At 39.2% G+C, this 27,553-nt stretch overlaps 1 pseudogene; it reads right to left on the minus strand.

Annotated features, from left to right (window-relative positions):
* Window positions 1-88: 88 nt before the first annotated feature.
* On the minus strand, window positions 89-26,902 carry LOC143550214 (G-type lectin S-receptor-like serine/threonine-protein kinase At4g27290; annotated as a pseudogene).
* Window positions 26,903-27,553: the final 651 nt, after the last annotated feature.

A 27,553-nucleotide genomic window follows, 5' to 3' on the forward strand; every position in this document is an offset into this window, starting at 1 on the left:
TAAGTACTTATTACAAGACAACTTTAAAAGGCAAGTCTGATGATACTCTGGAGGTTGGCGTAAGAATTACATCTTCCACTTCATTTCATTACCGACCATATATTTCACTTAGTGTCACTCCATTAATAGATGGTGGGCAAATTGAAACAGAATCGATTTCACTTCTTTTAAAGAAGAAAGCAGGTTTCTTTGGAGAAGGTAGTGATTCTTCACCAGCCAACATGGAAACCACAACCGCTGTGGAAGGTCTATCATCTACTCGGTGTTGTACACATAATAAACCAATGTGTATTGATCGCAACACTTCATAAGTAGACCATGAATCACCTAATGATGAGTCAATTAGATCAAGAGACTTACCTTCTTTGTAAAGTCTCCAAGCCTAAAACAATTAAATTAGTAACCTACAAAGATCAGTTCAATTCTTCAATGAAATAACCATATTCAACACACTTACATGTCCAAGAAGGTTAATATCACCGTCATCTTCATGAACATAACCTCTATTTTTCTTTCTACTCACAATCTCCAACACCAAAACCCCATAGCTAAAAATATCAGACTTTGCTGAGAACAGACCGTTTGCTGCATACTCTGGAGATATGTATCCCGTGTGTAGAAGAAGGTACATGTAACACCATGTAAATGATAAATAGGCAAAAAACAAATGGAATAAAATAGAATAGGAAGTTTAGGGATTCTTACAAAGTTCCCACCACTTTTTTTGTATTTGCTTCACTCTCATGTCCTTCAAACATTCTAGCCAAACCAAAGTCTGATATTTTCGGATTCATGCCATGATCAAGCAAAATGTTTCCTGCTTTCAAATCCCTGTGAACCACTCTATGTCGGGAATCTTGATGAAGATAAAGAAGACCTCGAGCAATCCCATGAATAATGTTGAAACGTTGTGGCTAGTTAAGTAATGACTTCCTTAAATCATCTAAAGAATATTTAAAAATAAAAAAAATTAATTTAGTATATTATTTAAATTGTTTTCTTCTCTGCTATATAAATTACTTCTGTTGATTTTGTAGGTTCCCTGGACGGATCGCACGAGATATCTCGGTCTACTCAGGTGCGGAATCCCTGCGTAGATCGTTACGAGTATAGAACACGAGTCACACGAACACACGAAACACGAACACACGTTATATATTATAACTCAAACACGTGATGTAATATCACTATTACAGACTCTCGTCCTCACGTTACAATGAACTCGAACTACTGACACGAACTTAAACAACGATTTCAAACCAAGCCGTAAGCTAGGTATATAAATACACGACAACTTCGCCTGGCATGTTCAGGCGAAGTTGTCCATAACTTCGCTTGACTAACAAGTTCGCCTGTTAAGCGAACTTGTCAGTAACTTCGCTTAAACATACAAAACATAATTAAACATTACAGACTCGATTACAGACACTAGACTATGAACTACTGACATTATGCACCAACAGACTCCCCCTTGGCAGTAGCTTCATATCTTGATCTTTAAGCACTTGTCTTGTAATCTTCAACCTTGTATCTTCACGCATGCACTCCTTCTCTAACACAAACTGACACAACTCTTTGATACTTCGTCGCTTCGTCCTTCCAAGCAGGAATATAAAAGATTTTCTTCTCATTGAGCACCTGCAGATCAGCTTGCGATAAGTTTACCAAATGCATCGGATCGTAAACTCTTAGGAGCTCTTGTTCATCCTCGTCTTCCATCACCGCCTCTGCTGTCTCACAATCCACATACCACCACTTTAGGTTTTTAAGCACGTCCTTGGGCATTAGCTTCATCGGTACTTCTTTCAGGCACCGGATCGGTTTATACTTCATGACCATCCAAGGTTTTCCATCAGCTCTCATACCTCTATCCTTGTCTTCAATAAGTTTTCCCTTCTGTGGTTTCAACAGCTCAAACTTCTTCTCTTTTATACTCTCTCTCCATATAATTTTCTCAATGACTCTAGCCATATTATCGTCATTTCGATTGATTAACCCCAATCTGGCTAAGTCTTTCACTTCACATTCCGGCAGTGTATTCAACGACCTTAACATTCTTTTAAAATACTGAACGCCGTCATACTGTTTAATCACAAAGAGCTTCAACTGCTCATCATAGATCCAGCAAATAATCCCTTTCTTCGCTTCAGCATAGCCTTTAATATTGTAACTCTTCTTGAACATTGTAGGGACCGCTGGTTTCTTCGTTTTGACGAACCACTGAGCATAGCCTTCCTTCCACCTACTCCTCCCATTCAGTCTCATCATCTTCCATCTCATTACCCATATCAGCTTTCTCAATATCTGGGATCTCGTGTTCAACATTTTCTTCTACTATTTCACCTTCTTCAACATCTTCTTCAATCACAATCTGTGCGCCAATCTTCTCAATCTCCTCAATAGGCAGCACATCATCATCAAACATCACATCATCATCTAGCATATCATCATCTAATTCTTTCAAAGCATCAATCACATCATCTTCATCATCAACCATCACCACCTCATCACCACCAACTGCACCTGCAGACTCCCCCTGAGTTGTGGAAGTCCCAAGAGCTTGAGTAGTTCTTGGCAACTCACCTCCTGCACCTTTCGATGCATTGGGATCATCGTCTCTATCATTTTTCTTCTTTGTCCTTAACTCGTCGCCTCTACAGCTTGTCTCCCCCTGAGATGCCAAGAACTCCTTCATAGCATCTATAATTCGCCCATGTTCAACCAGGAGGGACGACTGTAGTTGATTCTCTGCTACAAGGCGCTGAATAGCCTGGGTCTGGATAAAGTTTATCCTCGATTGCTCTGCCACGACCCGTTCAAGTGCAGCTATTCTCTCCGAGTCTGAGAGGGTTGCATCGAAATCAAACCTCATGTTAGATGTGTCTTGAGTATACTCAGCAGGGATCTCGAATGTAACCGGGACATCAGAAGCAGTTGTGGACGTAACCGCAGGTGGTATCGTGACCGACAACCCTGCAGTTGCAACGACTGTCGACTCTACAAATTGTGCCACCACCTCTGAAGGAGTAAGCGTTGGAGGTGGTAAAGACACAATCTCCAGAGTCGTCAGCTGGATAGTAGTGATTGATGGGATGCCGACAGCTGATGTAGCCACCACGGGAACTTCCGCGGCGCTTAAACTTGTAACCTGTACAGATGTAGGAAAAATCGACATACCTGACAGTGCGGATGGAGCGAAACGTACAACTCTTGAAGTCTCTCCAGCTCCCATACCTGCACCTGTCCTTTCCCGTCTTGAACGTCTAATCAACTTGTGAATATCCTCTTCTTCTTCTGACTCAGTATCATCAACTGTCCTCTTTCTCTTCCCTAACGTCCTTTCTCGTGTCACCAACATCCTTCTCGCCTCATCCATAACATCATCAAGATCTGAGTCAGCCACCGTCGTAGCTGCTCTAGTAACATTCACTTCCCGAACCTGTGCAGCAGAGACCTGCACCTCTTCTTGCGGATCAAACCGGTCCATGTCGAATAATCCTTGGCCGCCAAATGCAGCATCAAGGTCTACATCCTCCTCAGCCGACACAACAGGCACAACAGGTACATCTCGAGGTGCTCCTACCTGTCGTGGTTGAGGCTCTCTGAACTCATCCCCACGAGCTGGCACATACCCCGGGTTTATTAAGTACCCAAAGAGTGGAGTATGCCTTGGACGCAGTTCAGGCTTGCTCCTCGCACTGGAAGTGCGGCATTGAGCGAAGATACGTTTGCTCACATTCTCCACGTATCGTATTGGACGTCGTTGAGGCAACGTGGGAGCAACATGATTCAAGATCATCTGAATGAATCTTGGATACATGATGAACCTCTCACGGGCCATCGCTCTCCTCTGTCTATCGATCTCATAAAAGACCATCTGACTGAAGCTATAACGTTTGTTATAAGTCAGAGCAGTCATTGCGGACTGCATGGTCGCACCCATCCCGTCAGTGCCCGCCTTCCTCCCTGACATGCAGACAATCATTACGTGCATGAGGAAGCGCCACTGATCGAGTAGGAAACCCTTCCTCCTCTGAGTATCACCTAATGGACCAGAATAGCCCATTCGGAGAAACGCTCCATCACGGAACGGAGCCACAAACTCTGTAGGGTCATCCCTAGTCTCCTCACCGAACCGTAAAGCCACCCGTATTTGTTCAGATGAGAACTGAACCTCTTGATTGTTGACGGTTGCTCGCATAACCGGGGGCTCAACGCGGCAATCGTATTCCACAGTCTGCCAGAAATCCTCGATATTGGGTAAGGATATCGGCAGAGTCGTAGTGATAGCGTGGAATATCCTCGAGCGAATGAGGAATGTGGTTATCTCGCGGTAATCCTCAACACCGCTCGCTTCCGGGTCTAAGGTGATAAACATGTTATGACCCGGGAAGAATTGCCTCTGATTATCTCCATCGTCACCTCCAGCACCTCCAGCACCTGCTACTGCAGCCATATCTGCAACAAACGAACCAAGTTAGATAAATGATAAGGCGTACCACAAGTTCGCTTGTTACCATGTGCGAAGTTGTGATAAAATCTGTATAGGCGAAGTTAAAGTTGGGGCGAAGTTGGGAACAACTTCGCTTCATCTTTAAGTTCGTCTAATAATTAAAAAATTAAAAGGTCCAGGCGAAGTTACAGATAACTTCGCCTCACCACAACATCGCCTCAGGCGAAGTTGAGCCTCAGGCGAAGTTACGGATAACTTCGCCGAAACCCTAAGTTCGCCTGAATCTGAAACGGCGACAGTAAGGTCGATTCAACATAGAAACATTTGGTGTTTCGATCAATTTTGACGATTAAGAACTCCCAAACACAAGATATTAAGGATATATAGACGATTAGGTTGTTCATGAACACGTAAAAACAAGCTTTAAAATCCGGTTCAAAAATCCGTCGGTCCGAGGTATCGAAACAGGTCGAAACGACCTTTGAAAAGCATTGACAACATGATGTACCGACACCACGAACCTTGAAATCGAAACGGAATCTGGAAAAAAGAACACGGAATTGGAAAAACAACAAGTTCGCTGAAAACTGGTTAAGTTCGCCGGAATAAGTTCGCTTAGATCTGTGAATAATGAATCGTTTGACCTTTGAAAATCCTTATATAGGGTAAGAGATTATACAAGCGAAGTTACGGTTAACTTCGCCTAGGCGAAGTTATTCACAAGTTCGCCTGTTTAACAACTTCGCCGATATTTACAAAATCAAACCTTATAATTCGAAAATTTTGCAATTAAGTTCTAAAACTTCCCTTTAAGAATTAAATGACACGATCAAGTCCAAGTAACCAGATACAAAATTATAAAACTACCTAAGTACAAGAAACTTTTAAAAAATAAAGTATAAGGGATCAAATTTCAGTCTCGATAGGGACTACTACGTTTTAGAAAAGATCCGAACAGAAATCATACTAATTACGAGACTGTCACATAGATCCGTGTTTAGCTGTATTATGACAGAAGGAAACAGGTTGTAGGCAGGTAAATAACTTAAGATGGTTTTCATCGTTTCTGTGATACGAGTTAGGTTCAATTATGCCTCAAAATTTAAGTGGGCAACAACTCAGAGATTATGATGCCTCCTATCTATTCTCAAAGCATATTTGGCTTTCCCCAAGTCACCCCGAATTGACCTCGACCCATAGTGTCTGATTAAGTTTGTAAGTACTCTTCATCTGCTTCCCGTTCTCTTTCTTACTCCATGATTGAGAAGTCTTGACATTTTCAGCTCTAGAATGTTTTCATAACTCATAATTTTATTTTTTTTTTATTTATTTTTTATTTTTTTTTATGATAAACATTTACATAGACTTCAAAGTAGTAAACAACTGCAAGTCCCGAATCTGGATCACTGCAGTTTCTTGAAACGCTATCTTCACGGGAATCAGAACACACATGGGCTAGTGTATGACTGGGTAATCGCTTTTCTGCCTATCATTCGGAAAGATATATATGAAGACATGCAAAACTCGTAAGGAGTTTCCACGTAAAATCGAGTAAATTTAGTTTGTATCACATCTACTTTTACGCACCATAAAAAGTTACCATGACATACAATGACTGTCCTAAAGCCTTTTAAGCCTAATAACTTCACTAGTTAAGCACACATAATCAGTATATTTATCATTTTCCAAGGTTGGATCAATTTTCTGTTAAACATAGCAAACGAACTTCTTACGAAGTAGTAGACTTGAAAAATAATTTCATTTCCCTTTTTTTTTTAAATTTTAACATTAATCGCGCCGACCAAAACAAAGTCTTCAGGTAAACGGCTATCCCGAAGATCCAATGGATCAGCTGGACCGACCACATACTAGTATGTGTCCTTCTAACTAAGTATGATCGACTAATCTTAAGCGAAAGAATGAAAACTCATCATAAACCGCCCCGGTCACTTTCAGTCATCTGGTTAATGGCTATCCTCAAAATCTGCAAGTAGAAAATGAGGACCAAACATATCCTAAGACATGTCCTTCAAACTGAGGTAACCGACATAATTTTAAGGGTTGGTGACGTTTTTTTTTTTTTTTTTTTTAATAATAAACATGAAAAGCAAGGTTACTCGGGATTGATCATCCCATTCAGCTCGATAAGGTTTTGAAATCTTGTTTTGTCAAACGCTTTAGTATAAAGATCAGCGAAATTATCAAGCGTATCCACCTTTTCAAGCACAATCAGTTTCTTCTCAGCACAATCCCGTATAAAATGATGACGTATGTCAATATGTTTAGTTTTACTGTGCTTCACGGGATTGTTAGTTGCTGAGATAGCAGCTGTGTTATCAATGCAAATAGGAGTAAGTAAGAAATTCAGACCATAGTCGCGCAACTGTTGTTGAATCCAAAGAACCTGGGAGCAGCAGTTGGATGCTGCCATGTATTCTGCTTCACAGGTTGAAATTGCGACTGAAGTCTGCTTCTTGCATTGCCACGACACCAATCTGCCACCAAGAAACTGACATCCTCCAGTTGTTGACTTCCGACTCTGATTGCACCCTCCATAATCAGAATCTGTGTAAGCGACTAGCTCCAAGTCTCCTCCTCTCGGGTACCACAACCCCAGCTTCGGTTTGCCCTTGAGATACCTCAGTATCCTCTTCACACCCTTCAGATGAGATTCTTTTGGGTTTGCCTGAAAGCGTGCACAAAGACAAACAGCAAACATTATATCAGGCCTAGAAGCAGTTAAGTACATTAAAGAACCTATAATAGCCCGATATTGAGTTGGGTCCACATCTGCATCACCGTCTGACTCAGCACCCAATTTGTGATTAACGCAGATTGGAGTGTCGAATGGAGTGCTGTCCTCCATCTTGAAGCGTTTGAGCACATCATGGACATACTTGGTCTGATGAATGAACATTCCATCCTTCTTCTGATCAACCTGCAATCCTAAAAAGAAAGTTAGTTCACCCATAGCACTCATTTCAAACCTCTTTTTCATGACGGCCTCAAAATCTTGACACATGGAGACTCTTGATGCAGCAAAGATAATGTCATCCACGTAGACTTGCACCAGCAGGAAGTCGCTTCCATCTCTCTTGAAGAACAACGTGCTATCTATCTTCCCTCTTTCAAACCCATTTTCAAGCAAGTAATCTGATAAAGTTGAATACCAGGCACGAGGTGCCTGATGTAGTCCATACAATGCCTTGCTTAACTTGTACACGTGATCAGGAAAGTCTGGGTCAGGAAAACCCGGAGGTTGCTCAACATACACTACCTCATCAACTTTCCCATTCAGAAACGCACTCTTCACATCCAACTGAAATACCTTCATCTTCTTATAAGCAGTGAACACCAAAAACAATCTAATGGCTTCCAACCTTGCGACAGGAGCGAACACTTCATTATAATCAATCCCCTCTTGTTGATTAAAACCTTTAACGACTAGCCTCGCCTTGTTTCTTATGATAATCCCTTTCTCATCTCTCGTGCACTTAAACACCCATTTTGTGCCTATCGCATGCACATGCGTCGGTTTTTCAACCAAAGTCCAAACTTCCATTTTCTTGAATTGAGCCAACTCTTCTTGCATAGCTTCGACCCACGAGCTGTCCTTGAGAGCCATTTGATAATTCTTCGGTTCAATCTGGCTGATAAAGCAGGTGTACAAGCATTCGTTGATTATCCCTGTCTCCTTGATGCTTGTATAAACACAGGTGTGCTCATTCAAGCTACGTCTTGTTTGTACACCGGAGGACACATCACCAATCACATTCTCCAAAGGGTGATCTTTATGAATTCTCGTGGTCGGAACAGAACCAACATGAAAATTGTCTTCCAAGTTAGAAGAGAGCTCGTCAATGGTTGTTTCATGCTGAGAGTGAAATTGATTGAAAAATTCTTCTTCAGTCGAGGTAGCAGGGGGTATCGACAGCATTTGATGAGGAAGGTTGACATTTATCGATCAGCTGTCTTTGCAATAGGTTTTCTTCCTCATCAAGGATCATCTTCGTAGCAACTCTCTCTTCTTCTTCAGCAATATCCAAATACGGTATGTTAAAAGACTTAAAAAGTTTAACATAGTCGAAAAACTCAGCAGGTCCGTTGCTTGGTTTTGGCGGTTGGTAACTTGTGATATCGGTGTTACACACCACCTCAACCTTGCTGGTCGATGTATTAAAGACACGTCTGTTGGGAGTCCCAACAACATAACCGACTAAGATTCCTTCATCGGCTACTTCACCAAATTTAGAATTTGTCTTTAAAATCGAACAAGGGGACCCGAATGGTTCAAGACCACTCAAGTTGGGCTTTCTCCCATGCATAAGCTCATAACACGTTTTACCAAGTTTTTTAACAGTTAAGACTCTATTCAGAACATAACAGGCTGTAGCTACAGCTTCAGCCCAAAACACCACAGGAAGCTTCGAATCAGCCAGCATTGTTCTGGCTCCTTCAATTAATGTTCTGTTCTTCCTTTCAGCCACTCCATTCTGTTGCGGTGTATACGGAGCGCTGTATTGGTGTTCAATCCCTTTCTGAAGGCAGAAGATCTCCATCTCAAAATTCTTGAACTCCGTTCCATTGTCACTCCTGATGAACTTAACCCTTTTATCCATAACGTTCTCAACTTTGGTAATCAAATTCTTCACCATCTGAGCCGTTTCGTCTTTTGATTTCAGGAAATATACCCACGAATATCGTGAATAGTCATCAGTGATCACCAAGCAATAAGAAGTACCTCCTAGACTTTTTGCATTCACGGGACCGAAGAGATCCATGTGAAGCAATTCTAGAGTACTGGCAATTGAATTGACTTTCTTGGTGAGATGGGATTTCTTGTGCTGCTTTCCCTTCTTGCACGCTATACATTTATCTTCAAAATTGAAATTCTTCAAGGGAACGCCCAGCACAAGTCCATTCTTGACAATGTTGTTCATCTTCCGAAGATGAATGTGCCCCATTCTCCTATGCCACAATTCGGACTCCGATTCGCTCGCTTTTGTCAGAAGGCATGATTCCTCCGTGGCCATTTCAGTTGACCTCATATCCATAATATACGTATTTCTTTCACGTGGAGCCTTCATCACAATCCACTCCTCTGGTATCTGAAAACCAGGTTACAACACAATCGCCTCATTCTTTGTAAAATGAACAGTGTACTCCTTATCACAGATCTGCGACACACTCAGCAGATTGTGCTTCAATTCTTCTACAAAGTTAACTTTCTCCAATGTCATCTTTCCGTTCGACACCGTTCCTATTCCTGTAATCTTGCCACCACTTTCACCGGCAAAGCTTACTCTCCCTCCTTGAACAGGTTTCAAATCGTGTAACAAGTATTTGTTACCCGTCATGTGCCGGGAACAGCCGCTATCTACAACCCAAAGATTGTTGGCAGCCCTGTTCAACTGTTTCTGCACAATAAAGCAAAAGATTAGAATTTAGGGACCCAAGACCAATTGGTCTTGGATCTATACATCCCAAACTTTGGCTTTCCAAAGTTAGTATCTCGATAATTCCTGTAAGTCCTATTAGGAAACCTCCTTGAAGATTGATTGTGAGGCCTTCCAAACCTTTGTGAATTGAAAGAATTATAGCTTGTGGTTTGGTTATTAGCAGTGTAAAACTGAGATTTGTTTCTATGAAAACCTGAATTAGTCACATTTTTGAATTTTAAATGGTTTTCATTTTTAGGAGCATGATAATTACTATTAGGCTTATTCTCAGTTTTAGTAGGCCTTACACCTCTGAATCGCTGCTTCAGAGGGCAATCTGCAACTAGGTGCCCTAATTGATTACATCTAAAACAACACCTATGCTCAACTTTTTTATCAACCGGTGTTTTAGATGTTGAGGCTTTATTACCGCCCTTTCGTCTCACATATGGTGGGACGTACGGATTTAGTGGAGTACTCTTTTTATTCGTCTTATCTTTCTCTCCACCATTGGGTAATACCACTTCCTCTTTTGCCTTACCAGACTCGGATGACTTATCCGAATCTGATGAGACTGGACTTGGATCAGAAATTTTAACACTTGAAACAGGCGAACTTGTTTCGCCTCCACTAACATTTGGTTCTTTACAAGTTACTTTAACTGGTACTGTCTGAGCAACCTCAAAGTCAACAGATTTCTGAACACTAGGGTTAAAAGTGTAATTGTGATTATAAGGTGGTGGAACCTCATGATAACCGATTCCTCCTCTCTTAGCAGAGGAACCTTGATCACTAACAAGGTGATCAAGAATAGCAGAGGAATTTCTGAACTGCTCTAGTTTTCTATTCAGTTCCACCACTTTTACCTGGTGATCAGCAATCTGTTTTTCTCTATCAGCAATTAGTTTGGTTTTTTCCTCCAAAACTTCATAGCTTAAATCAATCACTTCAATTTTTTCAGCAAGTTTTGTTTTTAGACTTTTAACATCTTTTTCACAAGCTTTTATTTTGACTTTATAGCTATTTTCTCTTGCTTTTGTAAAATGGTGATCTTCTTTTAGGGTTTTAAATTCAGCATCCTTCCTAACATACTGATCGGTTATAGTTGCTAATTGCTCAGACAAGTTTTCACATTTAGAGCATGTAGGTTTAAAACATACCTCGGAGAGCTGGTCATTAACGTCTGCCATAAGATCTTTTTCTTCTCCGGTAACCTTCTCATTTTCTTCAGTTTCAACCTTCGCCAAATTTGCCTGCTCAAAAGTTTCTTTAGAATGCAGGTTCCAGTTGTATTCACCATCTTCTCTGGACATCATTGCACTATAATCTTTAGAACCCCCACTTTGCTGTGTAGACCTGCCCTGACTTCGTTCCACACGCTCATTCCTGCATTCCTTAGCAAAGTGACCGTTTTGCTGACAATTGTAGCATCTCACCTTCGTCTTGTCAAACCCTGGCTTTCCACCGACAAACTTTCTCCAGGTCTTCCTCATAAACCGCTTCACTCTTCTTACAATCATGGCCATCTGCCATTGCAGATCCATTTCCTCCAGATCATCAGCATCAATCTGGTCATTGTCTTCATCCAACATAGCTGGATCAACAACCTTCCCTTGAATATAGTTCTCATAGGAAGTAATAAAAGAAGCATAGAGACCAAACTGCTCTTCAGCAGACTTGACACTCATAGGCATCTTGGAGTAGTTGTTGCTGGGAATACTTGGAGAGCAACTACTCTTGCTTACCTGGGGTTGAGAACCACTCGATCCACCTGCTACATAGCAAACGTCATCATTTGTGTTGACTGACACATGACCCTCATGTGATGAGTTTGCGCCCGACTCTCCCTTCGAGTAGTAGGCAGCAGATTCAGTCTTCGATCCTGAGCTAGTGTTGACTTTAGCTCCATACATACCTGGATCTTGAACCTGATCCATAGGTGTCTCTTTTCTGACCATGTTAAGCTCAAAGGTTCTGAGCTTGTTGACTGCCGTTTCTAGATCATATGTGGGAAAGTCTTTGTCTTCCCTCATCAGCACAGTGTACATCTCCCATTTTGGTGGGAGAGCATCTAGAAGCTTCTCAACTATTTCTTCTTCTCGGTAGGAAATTGAATAGTTACTCAATTCAGTCATCAGATGGTAATATCGAGTGATAATATCATCTAAAGATTCATTCTTCAAATAATTGAAGACTGAGAACTGGGTTTTGAGCAATTTTATCTTTGAAGCACGGATTCCTACATTCCCTTCAAATCTGTTCTCAAGAGCTTCCCAAAGCTTTCTTGCTGACGTGTACTTTCTAAACGTATGAAGGATCTCTTGTGGAAGAGCCATAGTAATAGCAGCATGAGCCTTGCTCTCGGCCTCAAACATCTTTTTCTCTTCTTCTTCCATTTTGCTATACTTTTTGATTTGATCACGACCTTCGTACTCCATAACTGGTGGAATATAATCATCCTGGATGCACCCCACATCTTCGCATCCTGGTATTTGACGTATTGTATGAACCGATCCTTCCATGCAACGAAATCGGTTCCCTTCAGCAATCTTGGGGCCTTAGTAGCTGACCCTGCTTCAACTTCCATCTTCACTAACTCAGAGATGTTAATCGACGACATCTTTCCAGAAAAGTAAGAAACCCGAAAAAATCAAAAAATTTTCTGAAAAGTACTGTAGGCGAAGTTACGGATAACTTCGCTTAAGCCTTAACTTCGCCGCTGATTAACTTCGCTGAAGAACTTCGCAGATGATTAACTTCGCTTAAGGTAAGCGAACTTAGGAGGTAGGCGGAGTTGTAGAGAACTTCGCTGAGTTAGGCGAACTTGAGAAGGTAGGCGAAGTTGTGGATAACTTCGCTTAACCTTATATCTTCGCCGAAACCCTACGTATCCTGACGGCAACTTCGCCTGATGAACACGGACGTTTTTGCGGCAACTTCGCCTGATGAACACGGACGTTTTTGCAGATCTGAAATCTGGATTTTACGAGGTTTTTGACGGTGCAAAGGCTTGAGTACGATGGTAGGAGGTAAGATTGACTCAAAAACACAGAAAACACGTCCCGCGAATAGTCGAAACGGGACGATTTCTATACCCGCGTGAATATCCCGAACCACACAATCGAGCAAATGCTCTGATACCAATTGTAGGTTCCCTGGACGGATCGCACGAGATATCTCGGTCTACTCAGGTGCGGAATCCCTGCGTAGATCGTTACGAGTATAGAACACGAGTCACAAGAACACACGAAACACGAACACACGTTATATATTATAACTCAAACACGTGATGTAATATCACTATTACAGACTCTCGTCCTCACGTTACAATGAACTCGAACTACTGACACGAACTTAAACAACGATTTCAAACCAAGCCGTAAGCTAGGTATATAAATACACGACAACTTTGCCTGGCATGTTCAGGCGAAGTTGTCCATAACTTCGCTTGACTAACAAGTTCGCCTGTTAAGCGAACTTGTCAGTAACTTCGCTTAAACATACAAAACATAATTAAACATTACAGACTCGATTACAGACACTAGACTATGAACTACTGACATTATGCACCAACAGATTTTAAAGAGAACCCAACCAAATATAAACCAGTCTAGGCTTTCATTAGGTATGTATTCATAAACCAGCATTGTCTCCTCGCCTTGAATGCGGTATCCTAAGAGCTTGACCAGATTCCTATGCTGAAGTTTAGCAATGCAAATAACTTCATTGTTAAATTCATCAAGCCCTTGTTTAGATGCCTTTGAAAGACGCTTTACAGCAATCTCTTGTCCTTGCACACCCTGGATAATTGTAGCATTATTAGGCATACAGTTTTTTCGCCCATGCGGGTTGATGTTTATCGTCATGCCCTGTTACCTTATACACTAGACCAAATCCCCCTTCTCCAAGCTTGTTGTCGATAGAGAACTTATTTGTTGCCCTAGAAATTGTTGATAAACTGAACACCGGCAACTCTATGCTTCCCTTCCTTCTGCTACATTTGTGATCTTTTTCAAGGACCTCTACTGTTGCATGTAGAAATTACAATAGGTTGATACAAAACTTCTTTAAAAACAAAAATCTGATTATATGGTCGTATTAATTAGAAAATTTTCATAGCAGACAAGAGAAGACAGACGACGAATCCTGTTAGATCCGTAGAAAACATTACTATAGATCCGTAGATAGTGGAGATTGAGATGGTTTGGACATGTAAAGAGAAGACAGGCGACGAATCCTGTTAGATCCGTAGAAAACATTACTATAGAGGGGAAGAGGGGTAGAGGAAGACCGAAATTGACTTGGGATGAGAGGATTAGGCATGATTTGATAGACCTAAACCTCTCCGAGGACATGGTTGAGGATAGGAATTCGTGGAGAAGTATAATTAAAGTTAAGGATTTTTAGAGAGAATTGAATACCTTAGGGCTTAGACTTAACTTATTTAGGTCACATACCATAATGGTATTTCCCTTACATATATTATTATTATTATTATTATTATTATAATTATTATTAGCTTTTATATAGCTATTAAACTGTGATCTTATTATTAATATTATTATAATTAGTAGTAGTTTTTATATAACTGTTAAACTTTGATTCCCTTTATTTTGCTTCATTCACATGTACTTAGAGCCGAGGGTCTCTCTGAAAGCCACCTCTCTATTCCTTTGGATAGAGGTACGGTGTGCCTACATCCCACCCTCCCCAGACCCTACTTATAGCTTTGCTGTCGGTGGGATTTTACTGAGCATGATTGATTGATTGATTGATATAATTAGAAAATTTTCACTTGCCTTCTTGTTCTACATCCAGTCTACTCTTTCTCTTAATCCAAGTGCAGGTTGCTAATATCACAAACAACCCTGCTGATGCTGACAAACTGATTGTAATAATTACTCGTCTTTCTCTAGAGGATCTAGAACGAATTCCATGGTTTCTATCATTAACCACTGTTGACGAATTAGCTGTAACAATTAAAAAGTTAACAAAATACTGTCAAATTTTCAGTACAAAGTGTTAGACTAATTTCAAGTTTTGCTTGTGTGGCATGTAGCTGGCAGGTGACTTGGCTCTCAAGGGAATATTATTCTGAAGTTTATTTATTTTATGTTTTGTTTAAATATTTGTGACCGATTTTTAATTAATCATGGTCATGTTTCAAGTCTTAGGTTATCATGCAAGTTTAATTAGTGGTTAGTTAGCTGTAATCGTTGATTACTGGTGTCGTGGGTTGCTTTTTTCTTTGCTTATTGTTCTGTATTTTAAGGATATCATTATCAATGAAAAGATTCACTTGAATTACAAATAAAGATCTTGTTTGTTTACTTTTGATTATCCAACATAGTGGTATCAGAGCAAGGTTCATTAACAAGAATACTTTCGGTTTTTCAATTCTTCATGGCATCTTCATCATAAGATATGTAAAAGAGATGATGTTTATTGAATGGGTGAAATATACAAAGAGAGTACACCTATATATACAAGTTGGAAACCCTAATTGGATCCAAGACTGGCCCATGGGCTTTCTAGCTAACTATATGATGGGCTATAACCCAAATACACAAATATACTACTAACACTCCTCCTAAAGTTGGAGCATAGATGTTAATTATGCCCAACTTGTTACAAATAAAATCTATCTGAGTTTTCTGGAGAGGTTTAGTGAGAATGTCTGCTAGCTGAAAGTTTGTCTTCACATGAACTGGTTGAATGGATGGAGGATCTGTTTGTGTGCCTACTACTTGATCTCTAATAAGGTGGCAGTCAACCTCAATATGTTTTGTCCTCTCATGAAATACTTGATTCTTGGCTAAGTGAATAGCTGATTGATTATTACAGTATAACCACATCAAGTCGTTAGAAACAACCCCGAGCTCTATGAGAAGACGACGTACCCATGTCATATCTGATGTTACATCTGCCATGGCTCTATACCCCGATTTGGCACTCGATCGGGATACCGTGTGTTGCTTCTTACTTTTCCATGATACAAGATTTCCTCCAACGAACACACAATATCCGGTGGTAGATCGTCAAGAGATCAGACAACCTGCCCAATCTGCGTCTGAGAACCCCGATATCCGACCATCTCCTTCGTCTGTGAAGGCACCCACACGGCAATGACCCTGATTAGAATATAATATACCCAAACCTAGTGTGGTCTTAAGCTATCTTAAGACATGAAGGGCAGCATCCCAGCGACCGGTGTATGGTGCCACCATAAATTGGCTCAGAACACTGACAGTAAAGGAAATATTCAGTCGTGTGACAGTAAAATAATTAAGTTTACCAACCAATCGCCTATATCGCTCTTGATCCTTCATCGGATCCCCTTCCTTCGGGAGGAGCTTTTTTGTAGGAAGCATCGGAGTATCAACTTCCTTGCAGCCTAGTAAGCCACATTTGGTCAACATATCAAGAAGATACATTCGTTGAGAGAGAAGTATTCCTTGTGGAGAGCGAGATACCTCTATGCCCAAAAAGTACCTCAGTCGACCTAAGTCGCTAACTGAAACTGAGACTAAAGAAACTGTTTGAGTTCGGTAATCACGACCTCATCATCGCCTCTGATTATAATGTCATCCAATTAAACAACTACAATGATCCTTTTCCCTTTTTGGTGTCTAAAGAAGACAGAGTGATCGTATGCACTACGAGTCATCCCAAACTGTCCCATAACACTAGAGAATCGACAAAACCATCCCTGGGAGATTGTTTAAGACCATATAGAGAACGACATAGTCTGCAAACTTTTGAGGCCTCCTCCGCAATAATGAACCATGGTGGTTGCTCCATATATACCTCCTCCTCAAGAACACCATTAAGAAAGGCGTTCTTGACATCAAGTTGGTGGAACGGCCAATGATTAATGGCAGCAAGAGCAATACAAATACGGACATATGGCATTTTAGCAACCAGCGAGAAAGGTTCATCATAGTCAATGCGATATGCATGAGAATACCCTTTTGTGACCAACCGAGCCTTTAGGCGATGTAAAGAACTATCTGGGTGAAGTTTGACTGTGAACACCCAACGACAACCAACATACGCTTCCCAACAGGAAGTGTTTCAAGATCCCATGTATTATTGGAACCTAGGGCCCCAATTTCTTCTTCCATAGCCTGCCTCCATCCTGGGTGAGCGAGAGCTATGGTCACATTTTTGGGAATCGAGTAGGAATCAAGGGTAGTGGTATATGCATGAGATTCAGTAGAGAGGTGAGAATAGGCAACATAATCCTGAATTGGATAATGAGTGCAATGTCGTGGTTTTTAGTGAAAAGTAATAGGTATATCGGTGGTGCACCAGTAGGGTCATAAACAGGTGTATCGGGGCGGTATCCGGAAAAGGTGTAGTATCGGGTAAGGATGTATCATTTAGGGGTGTATATTGCTCAGATGCAAGCCAAGGTCCAAGGACATTTCGGAGTTATGGCCTGGTTATGAATCAAGTGTCTTGTTATTTGACCCTTACCCCTCCTAGCATATGTGAAAAGTAATGGCAGAGGTTCTGTCAGTGGGTCAGGATCAGCAAAGACCGGTTCGGTAGAGGGAACTGTCACAGGAATGGTGGGGATAATATGTCACTCAAGTTTATCAGTCTCGGGGAAAAAATCATAAACTGAAGTGGAAGACTCGAAAAAGTAAGAACATGACTCATGAAAGGTGACATCAGGTAAGTATCTTTGAAGAGAAGGGCTGTAACACCGATACCCTTTCTGAACACGAGAATAACTAAGGAAGACACAATGAATGGCTCGAGGTGCAAGTTTACTAAGACCTGGGAGATGATCATGCACATACGCTACACACCCAAAAATTTTAGGCATGAGTGGAAAGGGAGTCCCTTTAAGAAACAAGACAAAAAATGGGGTTTGACCAAGCACAGACGAGGGTATACGATTTATGAGCTAACATGTTGTAAGAACAACGTAACCCCAAAATTTATCAGTAACATGAGACTGAAACATGAGTGTGCGTGTGATATCCAATAAGTGGCGATTTTTCCGTTTAGCAACGCCATTTTGTTGAGACGTGTAAGGGCAAGAAGACTCGTGAACAATGCCATGTGTTTTAAGGTATGTAGAAAATTCATTAGAGAAATATTCTGTTGCATTATCAGTGCGTAGGGTTTTAATGGATGTGTTGAACTGATTTTGGACATAAGAATGAAACTCGCGAAAAATGGAATTAATTTGATTACGAGCTTTCAAAACATAAACCCAAGTAGCACGAGAATAATCATCAATGAAAGTGATGAAGTACTGAAAACCAATGTGGTTTTAACACGACAAGGACCCATACATCAGAATGTACAAGTTCAAATATGAAATCGGTGCGTTTGACACTTTTGGGGGGTAAGAACGTCGTTTATGTTTACCAAGCTCACATGACTGACGATGAAAATCTTTAGGAATAGGAATATTTGGTCTTAGTTGCATCATAACCGTTGTAGAAGGATGGCCTAACCGACAGTGAGTCTCTCTAAGAGTGGAATTACATAAATTTGTTATAGGGTGTGAAAACATGAATATACGATATAGACCTCCTGATTAAAATCCGGTACCAATTTCCCGGGTTATTTCTAGTTTACGAAAAACATAATGAGTTGGGTAAAAGGTTACAGAATAGTTGTTTTGTTTGGTAATCTGACTCACTGAACAAAGACTAGTAGGAAATTTAGGAACAAATAGGACAGAAGACATGTTTAGGTTTTTTGAGTTGCTTATGGATCCTATGCCGTGAATGGGGCATGAAGATCCATCGGCAAGATGAACCGATGAATAATTAACATTGTGTAGGCTGGATAAAATACCTCGATTCCTAGTCATGTGATGTGTGGCTCCAGAATCGATTACCCACGATGAGTCGAGGCTAGAAAAGTTACCCGGATGTGCTGAGTTGTTTGATGATTCAATTGGGAAGCAAGAAATCGTTGAATCAGATCATGCTCCTCTTTGTTAAATGTATACATGTGTTTTTCATTTCTGATGGTAGTATACAGAATGAGATAAAAATCAGGAACTTTCCAGTGATTAACAGTGTTTCCGGTATGAACAATAGTTTTTGGTGTGAACAGTAATTTATGAGGTTAACAGTAAATTCCAGCTTGAACAGTACTTTCCGGCATGAACAATACTTTCCCGCATGAATAGTGATTCCGGCGTGAACAGTACCTTCCGGCGTAAATAGTAACTTCCGCGTGTGAACAGTTATTTTCCACGTGAACAGTGAATTCCGTGCGTGAACAGTGCTTTTCGGTGGTGAACAATACTTTTTGGCAAGGTGGCTGGATAGATTTGAAACAAATTCGGAAACGGGTGTTGAGGCAGAAAAACAAGATGAAAACTAGGTGCTGGATTCAGATTTATACCGAGTGCCTTAGCTCTGATACCATGTAAAAGAGATGGTGTTTATTGAATGGATGAAAATACAAAGAGAGTACACCTATATATACAAGTTGGAACCCATAATTGTATCCAAGACTTGGCCATGGGCTTTCTAGCTAACTATATGATGGGCTATAACCCAAATCTATCTATTTTAATAAAAGACTACCTATTTTTGCCACTTGTCAACCTCATAGCTCTCCTCATATTTTTTTCATTTATTTTAATATATGGTCTTATTGTTTTAAGTTATGTCAATATATGAATTCAAGTTTGTTTTTATTATATATAAATCCTAATAGATTCATTCATTAACATTAATGGTGAAATAAGAAAACATTAAAATCGAAGTTGCAGATTTGTTAAAATAAAATTTTAAAGCCACAGGTAACTGCAAATTAAAGAAAATAAAGGTGCATCATTGTTTAAGAATTTGGATTTATATGGTAAACTAAAAATTATATTTTAAATTGGGATTCGAGCAATGGTACATAATTTTTTATATAAGATTTGTTTCAAATTTGGATTTAAAATTTTCTTATATACATTTGAACTTAGGAACATGTGTATTTCTTATTTTTCTCCAAACGATTTATATAAATATTGTAAACATGGAGAATATATATTATATATATCTTAGTGTTTAGCATTAAATTATTAAAGTTAAATACTATAATTATAATTTATATGAATACTAATTATTATACGAAGTTTATTTCATATATTTATATGACTTTTTTTGTGTAGTGTAAAGTATTTAGTTTTCAATATTTTCTTCTATAACTCAGACCAAATGCTTTAGAAAGATATATTCACATTTGTTTAAAAAAAATTGTTAATCCGGTTAAAATTCATTTACTATGCTTCCAACAAATCTGAAATCTTTGTCGTTTCTTTTATATATATATACAAGTTGTTAAAATATATATATCGATTAATTAAATATTCCAATAACTCCCGTAATATTAATTAATAACACGGGATTAGTATTCAAATTTTAAACATTACTTATCCAATACTTTCAACTATTATATATAAGAATCACTACATTCACTTTATGCAACTTTAAATATTTAAATATTCTGGTAACTCAGAATAATCACTTTTATTTGAATATGGCTTTAATGTTAGTATGTCTTTGTCATTTTCCATTAATATGAAATGAAAAAAAAAATCATTTTGTTATATTCTAATTTTTTGGTTTTATATGTTACTTGATTATACAATTGTTAATTATAATATATAAAATCAAGTAAAAAATTTGTCATACACAAAATATTAATTACCACAAATTTATTACGATCAATCAATTTTAAACTCTAAAATCTAAATATTATAAGGATGACTATATCATCAAAGTTCAGGTAATCAGGTTTTTTGGATAATCATGTTTTATGTTATTTGTGTAATCTTTGAGCATTCCCAACCCGTTCCCTATCCTCATCCATATAATTACACTACAAAACACTTCAATTCTCTCTCATGTTCAATTAAATGATATTTTTTATACATTTATCATTATAGTTTTCTTTATTCTCTAATCACAACCAATTCAACAAATATTTAAAAATAAATAGGGACTAACAAAGTTTCCCTAAATTTACAAAAAAAAAAATCACTACATTATTTATCTTCACCTTATAATTTACATTCACAACCACTCAAAATTCACCCTATAATTTACAAGCTCTCCTCACATAAATTTAGGGGATGAGTTGGGATTGCTCTTAGTTATGTAAATTCTGTTATATTAATGTAAATTGTGTCTATGTCTGTATAAAATATATGATCATTTTGTTAACTATATTTCATTTAATGGTTAAAGTATAAAATTTTCAGCAATTATCCGTGTAATACATGGGTCTCAAACTAGTACACAAATATACTACTACATGATACATCTCAAAATCTCACCCCTCTGTTCAAGGGTGAGGGCTATGAGTTCTGGAACATCCGCATGAAAGCCCTACTTTGATCAAAAGGCCTATGGGAGTTTGTGAATAAGGGTTTCTTCGAGGAAGATACCGATGTTGCAAGACTGGTGAAAAACACTAAAGAAGATGCAAGAGCATTGGCGTTAATCCAACAGGCTGTGCACGATAGAATATTCTCTCGCATCACCTATGCCTCAACCACGAAACATGCATGGACTCTATTGTAAACGGAGTTCTAGGGTGATTTGAAGGTTCTCATGGTTAAGTTGCAGGGGATGCGTAGGGAATTTGAAACCATTCTGATGAAAGAGACCGAAGGTATTGCTGAATTGTTGTCCAAAGTAATGATAATTGTGAACAACAAAACAGCCTATGGAGAGGCTGTGTCCGACGAACTTGTTGAAAAGGTGTTGCGGAGCTTGCCGTCCAAATGGGATCCTGTGGTCACGAACATTGAAGAGTCTAAGGACATGACACAACTGTCATTTGATCAACTAATGGGTTCACTGCAGTCTCACGAGGCTCAAGTGAATCGAGTAGTTGTTGGTGTCAAAGAGGAACATGCGTTTCCAGCAGAGGGGTTGAAGAAAACCAGTCCACCGGTCGAGGTCGTGGTAGAGATCCTATTCGAGGGCGAGGTCGTGGATGTGTCATTCAGGAGGAAGAGGTCATGGTAGCATCCAGTGCTACAATGCAACAATTATGGGCACATTACTGCAAATTGTTGGGTAGAACCCCAAGCGGGCGCAGCCTTGAAATATTCCAATCTTGAAGAGGAAGAAGAAGATGGTTTTGTGACAATTGCTCCTGACACAAATCAAGACGATCTGGAAATTGAAGCTCATGTTGCATGCATGGTTCAGGTGGCACGTTTAGGAGCTAAGTATGGTTCTTTGACATTGGATGTTCAAACCACGTGACCGGGCAATGGTCATTGTTTGAAACTTTGGATGAATCAAAGAAAGCCAAAGATGGGAAATGGGAAAACCACTAATATTGAAGGGCAGGAACTATTAACTATTAAGGTGAACGTTGCACCAGGGAAGATCAAGACTTTTCCTCTCCTCGAGTCCACTTTTCTCATGCACTTGGTTACAATCTACTAAGTGTCGGGCAGCTCATAAAGTCTGGTTACTCCTTACTGTTTGATAGTGAAGCTTGTGTTATCACTCATAAGGAATCCGTGGAGAAAGTGTACATAGTAAAGATGGCAACCAACAATGTGTTTCCTATGAATGTAACTCAACATCAGGATACAGCCTTTGTTGCAATGGAACCGGTTGATCCAGCACTTTGGCATCTCCGTTATGGCCATTTTCATGTAAATGGGCTTCGTTTACGGAACAACAAAAATATGGTCATGGGCTTATCACCTATTAGACCACTTGGAGCTTGTGAAGGGTGCATCTATGGCAAACAATCAAGATGCTTGTTTCCTATTACTGCATGGAGATCTTCTCATGCATTACAACTTGTTCATGCTGATTTATGTGGTCCATTGCTAACTCAATCTCTTGGAGTTAATTAATCGGTACTTATTTATGTTAACAGATGCTTATTCACACATGATTAGATTTACTTTATTAATAAGAAATCTGAAGCATTTGGGAAGTTTAAAGTATTTAAAGTTAAGGCTGATAAAGAATCTGGGAAGTTTCTAAAGACTCTACGTACGGATCATGGGGTGAGTTTTGATCTACTGAGTTTAACTCATTTTGTGAAGAAGAAGAAGAAGAAGAAGGCATTCATAGGGAACTTACCGCTCCATACACCCTGAGCAGAACGGGGTTGCAGAAAGGAGGAATTGAACCATGGTCGAGATGGCATGGTGTATGTTAAAGGAAAAGAAATTGAGGAACAAATTTTAGGGGAAGCTGTGTCTACAGCTGTGTACTTGAGAAACATCTCTCCAACCAAAGCTATTGAAGATAAGACTCCTTTTGAAGCATGGTATGGTTTTAAACCTTTCGTAAGTCATTTACAAATTTTTGGTTGTGTGGCATACTAGTTTAAAATCATCACAACATAGGAACAAGCTTGACTCTAAATCCAACAAATGTATTTTTGCCGGGTACTGTCATCATTCCAAAGCCTCTCGGTTGTATGATCCTCTCAAAAACACGATCATCACATCTCGTGATGTAGTGTTTAGTGAAACAACAATTTGAGAAGATGAGTCTGGTGAGGGTCGTGTTGGGGTTATTCCAGATGGTCTACATGGTAACGATGATACCAATGAAGCAGTTGCAAATACCCCTTTAAGCGAAGAACACCTCAATAACGAAGACGCAAATGAAGGAGGATCAAGTGACTGTGATAGTGAACCGCATGGGGTAGTACCCTTGATGATCTCTACAGAAATACTGTGGAGATTAGATATGCAGAGATATGATGTCAGTATGCTTTATCACTAGTAGAACCGAGTTCCTTGTGTGAGGCAGCAAAATACACTGAATGGATCACAACAACGAAGAAGCAACTGGAATCCTTAAAAAGACACAACACTTGTACCTTGACTGACTTACCAAGCAACAAAAATATCATAGGTCTGAAGTGAGTGCATCGTACGTAGGTTGGAACTGATGGGAAAGTAAGCAAGTACAAGAATAGTGGCTAAAGGGTATGGTATTGATTTTGAAGAAACATTCTCTTTGGTAGCCCGCTTTGAAACTATCAGGTTGGTTATATCTTTGGCAGCTCTAAAGAAATGGGATTTGCATCATTTTGATGTGAAATATGCATTTCTTGTTGGAGGAAGTTTATGTTGCTCAGCCCAGGGCTTTGAAGTTCAAGGTGAAGAAGGAAAGGTGTACAAGTTGCATAAGGCCCTATATGGACTAAAGCAGGCCCCATGAGCCTGGTATGGTCATATTGATGCTTACTTTCAGGCTTAAGGGTATGTTAGATCGAGCCCACAGTTTATATAAAGAAGGGTTCAGGTAACAATCTGATTACTATTTGTTTGTATGTTGATGACATTATTTACACAAGTTCTTCACCAAAGTTGTTTGAAGAATTTAAAAAAAAGATTATGAGAGAATTTGAAATGACTGACATTGGAGAGCTAAGGTATTTTCTTGGGCTGGAGATAATCAAGAAGAGTACTCAACAGAAGTATGCAGGTGATTCGCTTGCAAGGTTTGGGATGGCTAAGGGTAAAACTTCTTTCACTCTTGTGAATGTGAATAACAAATATCAGATTGATGATGGTTGTAAGCCCGTTGATGAGAAGCAGTTTAGAAGTCGGGTAGGAGGACTGATTTACTTGACTCATACAAGACCTGACATTGTGTTATCTGTCAGCCTTATAGCCTTATTTCCAGGTTCATGCACAAGCCCTCCTCAATTCATCTCGGTGCAGCAAAACGCATTCTGAGGTACATTGCTGGAACCACAAAGTATGGTATATGGTATGGGGCTGCAAGTGAAGTAAAGTTAGAAGGTTTTACTCATAGTGACTGGCCAGCCCATTTGAAGATCGAAAGAGTGTTTTAGCTAATATGTTTACAGTTGGTACAGGGGGCAATATCATGGAGTTAAAAAAAAACAATCTGTTGTGGCTCTTTCAATGTGTGAAGCAGAATATATTGCTGCAACTTCTGCAGCGTGTCTAGGTGTTTGGTAGAGAAAATTGAAAATTACTGCTAGAGCTCGGGTACGAACAGATAAAGGCAAATGTGATATGGTGTGATAACAAGTCTGCTGCCTTTCACACAAAGAATCAAGCTTTTCATAGTCTCAACAAGCATATTGAAATCAGGTTTCACCATATCAGAAATCTTGTTGAAGAAAAGGAAGTTGAACTCAAGTTTTGCACAAGTCAAGAACAAGTGGCTGATATTTTAACAAAAGCAATAGGGAAAGAGCAGTTATGTTTCTTTTCTAAGGGAGAAGCTTGGTGTTATGGAACTTTCAATTAAAAAGGGTTGTAAGAATAATTTCAAGTTTTACTTGTGTGGCATGTAGCTGGCAGGTGACGTGGCTCTCAAGGGGATATAATTCTGAAATTTATTTATTTTATGTTTTGTTTAAATATTTGTGATCGTGTTTTAATCAAGTCGTGGTCTGTTTCAAGTCTTAGGTTATCATGAAAGTTTAGTGGTTAGTTAGTTGTAATCGTGGATTACTGATGTTGTGGGTTGCTTTTTTCCTTTGCTTTCAGTTCTTTTTTTAAGGAGATCATTATCAATCAAAGGATTCACTTGAATCAAACATATCGATCTTGTGTGTTTGCTTCTGATTACCCAACACAAAGAACACATGTAAACTCAGTTCATTTAGTTTGTAAAATCCAAAAACAAGACGTCTAAGTTTTAAAAGCTTAAATAACAACATAATCAGCTTAAAATGCTTTCGCATAAACATAAAGTGATGTGTTAGCTTACCTAATAGTTCTGAGGCTGCAAGTCTGATGTAAAGATCTTGCCCATTTAGTTGGTACACTCGTATATCAATCAGATCACCAAACCATAACAAGCATCCAACTCCACCAGCAGTCATGTTTGGATTCGCAGAGGCAGTGCATGAGCAGTTACTCTTGCAAGTCATCTCACATTCTTGAAGGCTCACATTGGTATGAAACACAGCATTCTGAGTATCTGGCAATTTCAAGCTTGATAACTTTAGAAATCCCTCCTTGGGCGAACAATCCAATGATCTAGTTCGTCTACAACCACTCCTCCAGTTATTATAAGGAGTCAATTCTTGTTTGTAGTTTCGTTTAAACCCTTTCAAGCACCCACAGTTCGAAAAACTGATAGTATTACAGATTCCATATGGGCCACATAGTCCATAACTATCACAAATATCCGAGGGATATGAGAAATCCTGCGTCCATTCTTGGTTATGCATGTCCAGATGCCAGATCTCATACTTTCCACCCGGGGTCAATATCAGCCTTAACATCAAAGAGTTGCTCTTAAAAGTTAATTCAAAATACATCTCATTCTCGTTGGCAATCATATGAACATTAAATATATAAACCGGGTTAGCTTTGTAACTTGGCTGGCCAGCAAACGTTATGCCATTATACGGCCCAAACCTTGTTTTAATAACAGAGCTTTTCCTAATATATACTTGCTGATAGTTACCCTTAACCATTGAATACCTGATTGTATACTCACCTGGGGAAGGATCATCCACACTCCTCCATGATGTCATGTACATCTCTCGTCCTGTAACGAAGTTCTTCCCCAACTTCATTCCTGGTAAGTAGGTATCTCCAGGGTAATCAAAACTTTGCCAAATGAGAATATTGTTGTTTGTTTTATTTTCTTTCTTAATTACCAGATTACCCGTATCCAAGAGTTGTGCTAGGGGATTGACATTTGTACCAGACGTCGAGGTGTTGGAAGACCAAATGATGTCACCGCCACTATTGACAAGAGACAAGATCCCTTGGCTGTCCAACTTGACCATACCAGAGGAATCAGTAAGTGATGTTTCCCTATTAGCAACCCATGCAACCGTATGAGGTGTTGTGTTCTTATACCATATGCCCAGATATCGATATTTGGAACTGCCTGGGCTAAAGAAACCTAGCTCGAATTTTGCATTCGGTGAAACAATGGTCTCACCGTCTAAGAAGTTTTGATTCACAGTTATGGTATCTAATGATAAACTAGAATTACTTAGCATGAGAGAAAAGAAGGTTAGAAGGGAGTAATATTATGGTTTGATTCATATCGATGAACGGATTATTTCAAGTGTCTTCCTCATCACTTGATTGAACATTTATAGGTACATCACGTATGTAAAACCAAATTTCATTCTCTATAATATAATGGTAATGTGAGGGAGTAACTTACTATTGTTTATTCTACTTATTTGACTTTTAAATGCCTAGTAATTTCCAGGAAGGACTTGTTGCATAGCATTCAACAATGATTTCTCTATTATTGATTAAGAAAGCTAAACTTGATTGAGTTTTAAATGTTCGCGTCAATTCCAAGAAAGACTTCTTGCATCTTATTATCTGAAACTATTGTACTGTCCCCATCTTTGATTGATTGATTTGAGATAGTTGTTACATGCGAGCTGCCAATTTAAGTTACTATTGATGAATTGCGAATATTTCCTCCTCTCTTGGTCTTTTCTTTCTCTTGTAATCGATCTTATGCTTGGTTATCAAATTATTGTTTGTGACAATAAATAATTTCGGTTGTAAGGTCATATGAAAGTGAAAGATTTGGATTGTGGTCGTGATATTTTAATAGCAAAGTTGACTCAACTTATGAATTTTCTGTAATCAGTGACATAATCAATATGTCATTAGAGCATGCATTGATAATTAAAATTTGACCGTTTTACACTTAGTTTAAAACTTAGAAAACAT

The sequence above is a fragment of the Bidens hawaiensis genome, unplaced genomic scaffold (genome assembly GCF_021521415.1).
Source record: "Bidens hawaiensis isolate Kalapana, Puna unplaced genomic scaffold, B.hawaiensis_p1.1 tig00000978_1, whole genome shotgun sequence".
NCBI classification, from domain to species: Eukaryota; Viridiplantae; Streptophyta; class Magnoliopsida; order Asterales; family Asteraceae; genus Bidens; species Bidens hawaiensis.